The 12,169-nt window shown below is 44.4% G+C and overlaps 1 protein-coding gene across 12 annotated transcripts in view; it reads right to left on the reverse strand.

Annotated features, from left to right (window-relative positions):
* MAGI1 (membrane associated guanylate kinase, WW and PDZ domain containing 1) overlaps nucleotides 1-12,169 on the reverse strand; it is a gene marked incomplete at both ends in the record, with an annotated part of 616,726 nt that overhangs the window by 587,409 nt on the left and 17,148 nt on the right. The window lies entirely within an intron of this gene.

Raw genomic sequence — 12,169 nt, forward strand, 5'->3', positions numbered from 1 at the left:
CCGGTGAGAGAGGCGGGGGCCAGACCATGCAGCCTCCTGTAGATCCATGAAGGATTTGATCCTAAAAACACAGCGAAGCCCCTGACAGGTTTTAAGCAGGTTACGCAAGGTGAGAAGAAAAGAGAGTAAAGAGAAATGGATAGATCCCAGAGACTTGACTCTGGCAGCAAGACTGAGACCCCAGACAACCCTGTTTGTACAACTTACCTTCCCTCCTTTTGATCCTGGGCTATATCCTGCCTGCCACCAATCCCACAAGACAAAGTGAGCCCCTTTTGTACTGAAGAGTAGGCAAGAAGCACCCCAACGCTACAGCAACAAGAGAAACATACATTTAGGCTAGTGAATAAGCCTAAATGTCTTCCTGGAATGTTGGAGGGATGTTGAGTAGTACTTAAGACTCTTAGAAACACGGAATTTCTGAATTCAGACCTGGTTCTACCACTGACTACCTGGACATCTCTGAGCCTCCATTTACTCAAAGGGCATAATAATCTCTCCATCACAAGGGTCTGACTGGCAGACAGAGTACAGAGTCTACAGGCCCTGAGCAAGGCACTTAGCACACAGTAGGTGTTCAATGGAAGATGTATTATCTTTACACATGACTGTGGTTCTCAGCCAGCCTCCAGGGACACATTATTAACTCTTGAAGGTACAAGTTTCCTTGTTAAAAGATAATAATCATTAGCATGGAGCAAATGCTTAGACACAATGCTAAGCCCTCACCTCACGTTTATTATCTCATTAAGTCACCACAATAGCTCTACAAAGTGGATGCTACTATTAGCCCTACTGTACAACAAAGCACAAAGAGGACAAGCAGCTTGCTCACGCACCGGTGTGAGGCCAGGCTCTAAGCAGGCTCATGGCGCCTCAGGGCTCCCAGTGGGCACACCCCAGGTGGTAAGGTAGGCAATTCCCACAAAGGGCTCTCCCACCCACCCCTGAGCTCCTTGAAGCATGGCACTCTCAAGCAGCATGAAACTCACCGGTGCCCAACAAGGCCTGGTGCGCCCAAATGCTCACTGAATGAGAGCTGGGATGAAGGAAGCTGCCCCTAAAAGAATCTGACCCTGTGAGTCAGGTGAAGAGGAAGAAAGGCTGAAGACAAGTGTACATCCTAGGAGCACCTCACTATACCTTTCTTGCTCGACTGGTCTGCAGTGTCCTTAGCAGGCCAGAGACCCAAAAATCCCTGAGGACTGAGTTTCGGTAAGATATAACTTTCTGTTTGGAATTTCCTGTTTGGGGCATTTAGAGGAATTGCTTCATCTCTGTTTTCTTTCAACCGTGAACTGAACTACCTTTATTTTCCAATTTTTTGCACACCATGGCCACCACCAGCTTGGTATTCACGAAACACCTTTGCCCTCAGGATTTCCAGGCAGTGATAAAAGCATACAGAAAATCTTTTATAGCCGGTCCTGTTCTAGTGATGTCGGGGAAAGTGCAGAATGCCATCCAGCTGTAAGCAAAGGACCAGGACTTGAGAACTTTCTCAGAGGAAGTCAAGTGTTCCCTGTGGGATTTTAATGGTAAGGGGCCTGGTGAGTCAAGTGCTTCCCCAGGGAACTGGAAGGACACCAATTTGTTCAAAGTCACCCTGGCTGAGGAACATAATAGAGGGCTAGAGTTCAGACTTTTTTTCAGACTGATGATTCATTTAGGACAAATGATGTTACCTTTCCTTTCACCCCCTGTGACAAAAGGTATGTTGGAGAAAGCCAATTCAGCAAACTTCAAGGATGTCCCCACACTGCAGCAGATGTAAAGCCACATGGACAACGAAAGGGGCTGCCCCGGGTATTCTTTTCCGTGGCAACTAACATTGCAAGCAGTAAAAGTACAGGTCTGGGGACTAGTCAAACGTGAATTCAAATCCAGACACATCTACTTTCCAGACGTGTGTTCTTGGTCAAGTTACTCAAGAAAGTGGCACTTAGGGCTTCCCTGGTGGTGCAGTGGTTGAGAGTCCGCCTGCCGATGCAGGGGACATGGGTTCATGCCCCGGTCCGGGAGGATCCCACATGCCGCGGAGCGGCTGGGCCCGTGAGCCATGGCCACTGAGCCTGCGCGTCCGGAGCCTGTGCTCCGCAACCAGAGAGGCCACAACACTGAGAGGCCCTCGTACCGCAAAATCAAAAACAAACAAACAAACAAAAAAAAGAATGACCAGGACTGACACTATTTACAGTCAGCTAACCTGAAACAGTCAACTTTAAAGTGCATACAGGAGCTTCCCTGGTGGCGCAGTGGTTAAGAATCCACCTTCCAACGCAGGGGACACGGGTTCAAGCCCTGGTCCGGGAAGATCCCACATGCCATGGAGCAACTAAGCCCGTGCGCCACAACTACTGAGCCTGCGCTCTAGAGCCCATGAGCCACAACTACGGAGCCTGCGCGCCTAGAGCCCGTGCTCCGCAACAAGAGAAGCCCCGCACCGCAACGAAGAGTAGCCCCCCCACTCACCGCAACTAGAGAAAGCCCGCGCGCAGCAACAAAGACCCAACTCAGTCAAAAATTAATTAATTATTTTTAAAAATGCATACAGGCTTTAATCTGTTAAACACCTAAACAAAACTTTTCTTGGACAAGTAATCCAGTAATATCTTAAACTTACTTTGTAGCAGAGGACAGAGAAAAGAAATTATACCCTGATCCACTAAATTTGAATAATACAAATGATACTTTATCTAGCAAACATGCATTCCCAGTTTTTCTTAGGCACAGAAATATGACAGAATAGAGAGGATGGGAGGGAGGTGCAAGAGAGAGGAGATATGGGGATATATGTATATGTATAACTGATTCACTTTGTTATACAGCAGAAACTAACACACCATTGTAACGCAATTAAACTCCAATAAAGATGTTGAAAAATAAAATGAATAAAAATTCCTGGTTAAGTATTAAAAAAAAAGAAATATGAAAAGAGATGTATTAAAAGTTCCCTGTCACCAGACTTGCCTTGAAACACAAAGCAAAGATCTTAAGGCTCAGAAATAACCAACTAATTACAAAAAGCAGAGGTGGAAATGGATGAGAGAGAAAAGCAGATGGCGAGACTTTGTTAACTCACTTACAGGGAATTTTCCAGGAACGAACCATTAACTGGCTGAGCAGTAGACTTGTACAGCCTTTAAGGAGAAAATGTATGGCATAAAAGCCAAATATCACTAAATAATTTCACCAAAGCCTCTTGCTATAACTCTGAATGGAGGCCTATGGAATTCGTAACATGAGCCTTCATGGTTAGAGCACACACATCCCTGATAGACCAGAGGATGAGTGAGATTAATCAGCTAAGAAATGTCTTCTTAGTTCAATATTTTCAACCTTTGCAACGTTCTGACCAGAGCCAAGGTTAACTAATATGATTTTCAACTGCTTTTTCCTAGTTCCCAGGTAATAAAAACGGCATGCAAAGTAAATTAGACCTGGAAGAATACACAGACAGCCAAGTGGAAGAGTCTCTACCTTTGCTTGCCTGTTCTTAACTCTTGACTTGTCTGGATTCTATGATGGTCTTCGATTTTGCTGTCGTGTAGCCATTCTCAGCCAGGGACTATTCTGCACAGCCCATGCCTCACCTGGGGACTAATTTTAGCAGCGTCTAAAGACATTTTTTGGTTATTAAAACTAGTGGGTGAGTGGGTTTACTGGCATCTAACGAGTGGAAGCCAAGGATGCAAGGATGTAGCTAAACATCTTACAACATTCACCGCGGCCCCCAACCCAAAGAATCATCTAGCACAAAATGTCAATAGTGCTGAGGTGGAGAAATCCTAGTGGAGTGGATCAAAGGAGTATGAATGGAATCCCCAGTACCTGGGGCAGGAACTTAGCTTTTCCGAGCCTCGGTTTCCAATGGCATGAAAAGGGCCTAAAAATACTCTTGAAGAGTTCTGGTAAAGAACACGTGAGATGGCAGATGACAAATGACCTAGCACAGTGCACGGCACATCAAAGGTGCCCATGATGTCTGGGCAATCTGAATCACTGCTATTTTTTAACTGCAGCTACTTCCCACCCATCCCCATTTCCTCTAGGATTTTACTGGGAAGCAAAGAAAAGAGGAACCCAGCCAACTCTGAAGCCCACTCTAGGTCAAAAGTTTGCATTTAGCTCATTTAATAATCCTGAATCCTATTGTGTCTAAATTTATGTTTGAGGAACCCAGGGGTGGGGAAGGCCACAAGTTTTACATTTTTTTAAAAGGTGTGTTGTTTTTCCAAAGGAGAATTTCAATTCACTGGCTTAGGAGCCAAATGAAAGAAGGAAATGCAAAAATCCCCACTAGGTCAATGAAGAAGCATATGGGTGCGAATGCTAATAAGTACTTTTCTCAGACAAAGGAATGTCTTCAATGAGTTGACTGAAGACTTCTTTAAGCAGAACAAAGTAGATGCTCAGATATCAGACAAAAACAAAAAAGGTAACTTCTCCCTAAGTGACGACCACCCATGGTGGCTCAGCAGAGAACCACTGCATAATGTATTAGGGGCATAATCCTCAATACCTTATAAAAATAATACTTGCCTGCTGTAAACTATACCAAGTCACGTGCGTGACAGCCAGTTTCCCATTCCTCTTGCCCCAATTCTAATCCTCAGAGGAAGGGAGGGTAACCATATAATTCATCATCCCAACCAGGCCACTAAAGACCAAAAGGGGGCACAATGAATAATTACACTAGGATGACAGGTGTAGACCAGATATTTCTCCAGCAAACCGGAACAGGTGGCCACCCTACTCAGAGGTAGCCGTGGCTAATAGTTCCCCGTCGTCTACATTTTTAAGGCACACACAAACACACCCATGAGGTCAACTGTGAACGAGCTACACCAATGGGATGAGCCTATAGATGCTCCTCTGCTTCCCGCTCTTTTAATTTAATATATCATGATGTGTCTACATGTCAGCACACAGAGATCCACCTCATTTTTTTAGTTAACTGCAGAATACGCTACTGTAGGGAGGTGCCATAACTTTTCAATCACCTATAACACATATAAGTCAACTTCAAATCTTTGCCATTACGAGCAAGGCTACAGGGAACATAACCCTAAACACAACTCTTAAGGGCTTGCGTATTTCCACAGAATAGGCTTCTAGCAGTGGAAATGCTAAATCAAATGTTACCATTTTTGAAGGGTTCTTCCAAAATGCTCTCCACAAAGGCTTTGTCAGGTCACATCAAGACCAGCAGTTACTCAACAGTTTTGAATTTCTGCCAAGCTGATAAACGAAGCATGCTATGTAGTGCTAATGTTCATAGCAGCACTATATACAATTGCCAAGGTATGGAAGCAACCTAGGTGTCCATCAACAGACAAATGGATAAAGAAGATGGGGTATACAGTATATACACAAAGGAATATTACTCAGTCATAAAAAAGGATGCAATTTTGCCATTTGCAACAACACAGATGGACCTGGAGGGTACTATGCTTAGCGAAATAAGTCAGACAGAGAAAGACAAGTACTGTACGATATCACTTAAATGTGGAATATAAAAAAAGAAAACAAACTAGTGAATAAAACAAAAAAGAAGCAGACTCACAGAGAGAACAAACTAGTGGTTACCAGTGGAGAGAGGGAAGCGGGGGAGGGACAATATAGGGGTAAGGGGAATAAAAAGGGTTATTATGGGATTATATGAAATCATGTGTGTGAAACTCTTGAAAACTGTAAAGCACTATGGAATTTAAATAATCTTTTATTCAATTTTTTTAAAGTAAATGTACACAAATTAGAAAGAAAAAAAAAAGATAAGCAGGTAAAGTGGACTTTTGTGTAGGGGTCGGAGATCACGCTCCAAAAGACTTGACCAAATGATCTAAGATAAGATGTCAAAGACATTTCTATCCTCATACCCTGATAAACTGTGCCAACTTTGAAAAAAAAAAAAAAAAAAGATGTCATCTCATTCCATGATTTCCTTATGTGGTCCCTCAACTCCAGACAGTCTGGGCCGTGGGTGTACATGGAATTTTCCACCTCTAGGCCTTTGCTCTGCTGTTCCGTCCACTTAGAATAACGTTCCACCCATCTCTATAAATATCCTACCAACAACAAACGTAACCTCCTCCATAAGGCCTGTCCTGAGCCTGACTGACTACAAACTGTCTTCACATCATCTTTTCCTCCTGGGAAAGCCCACAGCACTGCTAATTCCCCCCACTGCACCCCTTCCTCATAACCTGAATCAGCGTCCACAGTCACCCCTAAATCATGCAGACTCAGAGACAAGTGGCTACGGGCACACACAGGCACAAAGACCTGCCCAGTCCCGATTTCCAGGCCTCAGTTTCTGCGTCTGTAAAATGGGGATTATATATAGTACCTGCCCTAAGGCTTATTTTGAAAATTATATGAGCAAATGTATAGAAAATATTTCACATATAAGATGAGATAAAGAAATGCTAACAATTTATTACCATTTAATAGTGGAATTGATCTCTTGATGGCATGTTTCATTCACTTGTGAGTCCTTTGGAATCTCGCACATTCATTTGCTTGTAGAAATCCTACAATATATGCGTCTGTTGAATGAAGACTTTAATCCTGTTGCTCAGTGGATCATATAATAATAATGATAAAGGCATCTCACGTGAATTGAGCACTTACTACGTACAAGGCACTCTGATGAATATTTCTCATCCACTATTGTATTTTAATCCTCACAAACAATACTATGAAGTAGGTGTTTTACCGATAAGAAAACTGAGACTTGAAGAGGTTATAAATCTTACCCAGTGCCACAGGTGGATGGGGATTCAGACCCACAATTACCTGACTCCAGAGTCTATACCTAACACATTCTTGAGTCTGTGTCCCTACACTGCACCCCACACTGCAGCCAAAATCACATTAGAGAGTGAAGTCAACAGAGTCCCAAGACCTCCTCGTCCTACTCACACATGAATTCTTTCCTAGAATATAAAATAAATACCTTCATATGCGTAGGGCCTGCATTTTCAGAGGGGAGAAAACCTGCTTCTTAGTGCAATCACCGCTCAAGTGTCCCTGTCCTTGACTCACCCACCCCTCACCAGCTCTCCCCACCAACGAAACCAAATATTTACTTTAAAAATAAAAGGAGCCCACAGCAGGGACAGATGAAACAGTGCTATGGAGGGAGAATGCCAGGGCTCTGAGGCCAGGCTCGGCCAAGGCTCCTTGCAGTGCTGCAGGTCCTGAAGCTGCTCCCACACTGCAGCCTGCAGGCCCAAGGCAGATTCATACAGCTCTGCCTCAGCCTGTGGCCCCAACACAGAAAGCTGGACTGGGCATTGCAGCAGTTTGGGGAACAAGTCCAAAGTGAGCCTTGCACCAGCACCATATCAGCAACTTCTAGTCCTGTGGGGGACGACTGCACAGCCCAAGCCATTGCTGGTACTTAAGGTACACAGACACCACGTCCTTGTGACAGATGCTCGGCCTTGGTAGACATGCAAGTAATAACTTCGTTGAATTCCAGAAATTTGTCTTGACCTCTACAAATATGGCACAGTACCCTTTCTACAGACGAAGAAACTGAGGCACTGGCATTATAAAGTAGCATTATAAAGTATCCCTACTTATCACTTGAAAGTAGGAACAAAATGGAAGAGTTGGGAAGTACAATGTTTTCCCTTCAACAGTCATGCTGATCTGTTACGTCATTTGCAGGGTTTGTCCAAACTGCCCCTGTCATATATCGATGGTCTTTCTGATTCGGAAAAATGGAAGACATAACGTACGTGTACTAATTGATAAATGGTGATTGCTGTGATAAGTCAAAATCAGCTCAGGATATGGCATCAAAGACCTGGATGGGTGGAACTATATTCATTATCCTGTGATAAACCATGATGGAAAAGGATATGAGTAAGAATGTATATATATTGGGTTGGCCAAAAAGTTCATTCGGGTTTACGGTAGCGTACCAAAACCCGAACGAACTTTTTGGCCAAGCCAGTATGTATAGCTGAGTCACTCTGCTGTACAGCAGTAATTAATACAACACTGTAAATCAACTACACTTCAGTTAAAAAAAAACCTGGATGGGCTCTGCTGACCCTAGAGAGGTCCATTTCCTCATCAATAAGTGAAGATGCCATCAACCACCTCCCAATGCTCAGAAGGGCATCCATCATTCCAGGACCTGAGAACCTACTTTGTATCCCAGCACTCTGCCATTAACAGCAGTGGCAGAGAATACTTTAACTTCTGTGAGCCTCAATTTCTTCTTCTGTAAAATGGGAATGACTATAGTACCTACACTCCATGGAGTTGTTTGAGGAGAAAATGAAATAATATAGAGCACTGACAGCAAGCATAGCACACAGTCAAGGCTCTAACTAGCACTTTTTATTTTTTTGGCCGCATCGGGTCTTAGTTGCAGCACGCCGGATCTTCCGTTGTGACGCGGGCTCTTCGTTGCGGTGCGCAGGCTTCTCTCTAGTTGTGGCGCGTGTGCTCAAGAGCACACGGGCTCAGTAATTGCAGTGCGCGGGCTCAGTAGTTGTGGCGTGCAGGCTCTCGAGTGCATGGGCTCTGTAGTTGCGGCAGGTGGGCTCTGTAGTTGTGGTGTGCTGGCTTTGTTGCCCCGCGGCATGTGGGATCTTAGTTCCCCGACCAGGGATCAAACCCACGTCCCCTGCAACTGAACCACCAGGGAGGTCCCTAACTAGTACTTTTAATAAGGATTAAATGAGAGAACAGTATACAAAATTTTTAATAAGCAATAAATGTCTAGCGGTTCCCTTGTGATCCCATTCACAGCTGGAACAATCAATTGCAAGAAAAACTCAACAAACCAGGAAACTTTCCTAGTATCAAGTTTACTGGAAAACACCTATCTTTATATCAATCATTCTGGAATTCTAAAGACTCAGGATTCATTTAATTGCTCTGTAATCATTTGTAGCTTCCCACAGAGTGGTGACTAAATTCAGACTTCAAGAGAGAGATCTAAGAAAAATAACATAAAGACATAAAGCTAGTATACTTAGAATGTGTCTCTATCTAATCTGCTCCACATAATTTGGTCCAACAAATTCAGCTCCATAAAATCTAAGAGGAGGTGTTAGTGCCAGGAAAGAAGATTAAAAACCCAGTGTTAAAAGAAGTGTTTTGAGTCAATTATGCAGTAAATTCAGCACCTCCACAAACCTAAAATCAAAAGCGATCAGATTCAAAAGAGGGAAACTGACAAATATAATAATAACTATCATTCATTCAGTGTTGCCTTTGCTCTCTGTTCCATGCTGAGAGATTCCCTGCAACGTTTCCTTTAATCCTTGCAGCAACCATACGAGGTGTGTGTTCCTACTATCACTACGTCACAGAAGTAAAATCATGCACACAAGGTCCCATAGCAAGTGAGTAGTGGGACTGGATGTGAACCCAGACATCTGAAATGCAAAGCCTGTATCACTACTGAGCATATGGTCTCTAACCCAAAGAGGTGAAATGTTGGCCAAGTCAAAGCTGATAGTGGGATTGAAGCCTCCAAGACCAGGTGACCAGGGGCAGCATTAAATTTTAAAAAAAGCAAAATCAAAACAACGAAGAAAAAACCTGGTGACCAATACCCATACGCTTCGCAAACGGCTCTAACTGCCAAAGAGATGACAAGGACACACTGCTGGCAAAGCTCTACTCAGGCAACAAATTCTCCATCCTCAGAGCCAGAGACATTAGGCAAATGGCATTCCTGACAGACCTGGGAAGGTCAGGCAAAGCTATGAGAAAGGAGAAAAAGCAGAAGAGAGGAGGCCAAGACCTCAAGAAAACCTAACTGCACCTGCTTCTGAGGGCAGTGGGAAGACAAAAATCACATAGAAGAAGGTAGAAATCCCAATGCCCATTGGCAGATGAATGGATAAATAAAGGTGGTATATCCATACAATGGAATATTACTCAGCTGTTAAAAGGAAGGAAATTCTGACACATGCTACAACATGGATGAAGCTTGAGGTCAGTACACTAAAGTGAAAGAAGCCAGACACAAAAGGACAGACACTGTATGATTCACTCATATGAGGTACCTGGAGTAGTCTGACTTATACAGACGGAGACTAGAATAGTACCTGCCAGGGACGAGGGGAGGGGAGAATGGGGAGTTAGTGTTTAATGGATACAGAGTTTGGGAAGATGAAAGAGTTCTGGAGATGGATGGTGGTGGTGATGGTCGCACAACAATGTGAAGGTACTTAATGCCACTGAACTATACATTTTAAAAATGGCTGAAATGATCAAAATTTTATGTTACATATATTTCACCACCATTTTTCAAAAAGTCAAATAGAACCTTGCTATGGCCATAAGGTGCAAGTTCCATCGCCTGGAACCGTGTCAGGAGAAAGCTGTGTGTCAGCACTGGAAGAGGCGGGCACTTGTGTCCGGACCTGCACAGGGCATGGCTGCGGATGGACAAACAGAAGCTCTGAGCTGTGATAAGCCAAGCAGACTCACCCCAAAGCATCCCCGGGGCACCGGTGTTTCCTTCCTCATGGAGGACACAAGGACTGTGGCCTCCCTGAGCACAAGAAAGGGTACCTGGCTTCCAGCCTTCCCCAGACCACACTCTAGAAGCTTCTATACCGTGAATTTGCACAGTGGTGAAGTGCTGTCTGAAGTAGATCCCACCACATGGCACGAGGCAATAATGCAGCATGCTGGTGGAAACCTGGAGGAAACCCATTGCTGTCACTTAAATCCAAGGAGTAACCTGGGACAAGTAATGACTCTGAAGCCTCAGTGTTCCGACCTCTAAAATGGGAGAATTGTACACACACTTCATGGCTCGTGCTGAGGATTAAAAGATCAGGCTTGGGCAGCCCTCAGAGCAAAGCCTGACCTGCCCAGCACTGAATCTCGTTCTGCTCTCATTGGCATCATCGCTACTAACTTTCTCTGCTAGGCTTTCACTCCCATACTTGAAGTCCAACTGGCAGACGATGTGAGGAGGTGAGAGCTGGAAGGCTTCCCGACTTTGACAAGAAAGACAGACTTTTAGGCTCACACGATAAAGTAGGAGAAAGGCATTAGAGTTGAACTGTGGGAATGCCATGACCCAACATGATAAAAGGAAAAGCAAACATCCTTACTCTTCTTTGGGAGTTAATATCTGTCAACTGCTTTATTATTTGGGATTCCTTTATTTTTCTCCCTTTTATCTTGGTCAGAGATGGGGTCCCTATTATTGCTGGCTATACTTCACACACACACACACACACACACACACACACAAACCCATGAGACAAAGATTAAGTGAGGACATTTTGTTGTGTGCATGTGCACATATGATGTGATTATATTTTACAAACCTGGAACAAAATACCTTTAACCACTCCCCTGCCACCACACACACACACACACACACACACACACACACACGAGCAGCCCATGCATATCCTCACATTTGTAACTTTCTGCTACCACCACTCAGGAGATGTAAAAGCAGACTATTTTCTTCCAAAGACTGTTTGCCTGGGTAACAGCATTTGGCCACATTCTCTTTCCCTAAAGATGGCATCCCCCCCTCCACCCACCTACCAGGGTTTTCGGAGCCAGGATTTGAACCCAATGTGCAATTCCAAAACTCTTAAGCATGGAGCTGTGTGGCCTCCAGCCAGGCACTACTATTATCACTGCTTTTTACAAATGAGGAAATTGAGGCACAGAGAGGCTGAGTCACATGCCCAAGGCCACACAGCTGGTAAGGAGTGGGCTGGTATTGAAATCAGGGCAGCCCACTGTAAACACTTAGCTCTCTTGATTCACAGGGATCATCGTTCCCTATGGCCTGGGTTCCAGAGGTACGTGCTACAGCTAATGGGGCTGGTGACCCTCTTCGCATCCCCTGCATTCTGGGTACTCAGGGTCTTAAATCAGCCACCCGAGCTCAGGCTCTTACCTCACTCAGCACAACACAGGCTTGTCCTGCTTACTTATCTCCCATTTTCCTCTTCAAGTCAGTGCTTGTCAAGCTTTGCCAGAAGACTGAGAACCTGTCTGCTCATCTCTCACTCTGCCCTTTTGGAATCCACAGCATGTCTCCATAGCTCTCCAGCACTGCTCAAAGCTCCTGGTTAATTTTCATCTCTTCCCCGAACCATGTCCACATCTGAAGGCACCTACCCACCATGAGAAGGCAACCATTTGGGTTGATTCA

This window comes from Grampus griseus (assembly GCF_964374135.1).
Source record: "Grampus griseus genome assembly, chromosome: 10".
NCBI lineage: Eukaryota > Metazoa > Chordata > Mammalia > Artiodactyla > Delphinidae > Grampus > Grampus griseus.